Raw genomic sequence first — 1,408 nt, 5'->3', positions numbered from 1 at the left:
TTTGTGCTTTTCTGTACACAAGTTATTTCTAATCCTAATAAGTTATTGAAATTAATTGGAAACATGATCATGGCAACCACTTCTCCATTTCTGTAGTAAAGTTTCAAACCACATAACAGGCTGCTTGCACAGGTATGGAAAATAATGAAGAAGATTGGGAAAGGTATGGAAATCCTGTTACCAAAATACTGTATACTAAGTTGACTAATGCCAAATATAAAATATATATATAAATATTTCTGCATGGTTCCCGTCCTCCATTGAGCCGGAAGTCAAGTCTGTGCCCTAGAAAGCTTCAAGTTATATGTTGTTGTTGTCTGGAGTATCACTGTATTTTTGCAATATAATAAAATATTAAATTATTACAGTTTTAAAATTGTTTCATATAAAACTCGACCAGATTTGAAATTCTAGCTGACAAGTTCTAGTAGGTTTTGAAGTATCTTTAGCAAAAACCTTTATCTTTGATAAATTGTTATGGATAAATGTGGTTCTTGTTGTGTGTAATTGTGTGTTCAGTGCAACCTGGAACAAACAATTTATAAAGACAGATACTTTAAGGAGAGATTGCAGCAGTTAAACGGGTAGGATGGGCGCCAACAGCAAATTCAAGAATATGTAGCTTGCACTTCATCATGGGTATGCTTTAGCTATACTTTATTAACAGCTACACTTCTCCTAGTTAAGTACAGCAAAGTTTATCTCACAATCCAAATTCATTAGAATTATGACTCCACTTAGCCTACATTCAAAGCTTTGAAAATATTTCCAGGGGACCCCCTGCCTTCAAAAGTTGGCCAATGGAAGCTGAGCTGCTTCGAGGGATCTGTTCCCTTCCATTTGTCTGGGCTTTGTGAACAGAACCACGGAACCATGGAATCATGATTTTGGGTTGACCTAAAAATAATTTTACTATAAATAAACTTAGTTTTAAAATATATACAGTATTTTCAGTCATATGAAAATACAGTACACTCTCAGAGGACAGGGGGATTACCTTTAGTTTGCAATTAATCAAAAAGTTCAAGGGGTAATGTTTTAAGTAGTTTTTTATTTATTGGTTAGATTTATTGATTAGAATCTACTCTATAATCTTGCACTTCACTAACACAAAAAGAGGCTACGGATTTGCCTTGAAGTCTTAAAAAGCAGTTTGAAAGTAGTCTGGAAAAAATCTTGAATGTGTCTATGTGAAAAGGGCAAGCACCCTGCATAAGCATCTATTCATTTTTCTGGTTATTTATTTTTACCCAAATGTTAATTGTATTCTATTTTAGTCAGTATTCATGTGCATATGCTGATATGTAGAATATCTTGTAGCTTCTTTTGTTCCCATTAGTAGCTATTGTGGGTGCTCTGCTGGTGAGAGATTGTGTCTGGGCAGTAAAGGTCAGGGCAGTTCACGACC

This window comes from Amia ocellicauda, chromosome 3, assembly GCF_036373705.1.
Source record: "Amia ocellicauda isolate fAmiCal2 chromosome 3, fAmiCal2.hap1, whole genome shotgun sequence".
NCBI lineage: Eukaryota > Metazoa > Chordata > Actinopteri > Amiiformes > Amiidae > Amia > Amia ocellicauda.
The sequence above is the reverse complement of the archived record's forward strand: the minus strand, read 5'-3'. Positions refer to the sequence as shown.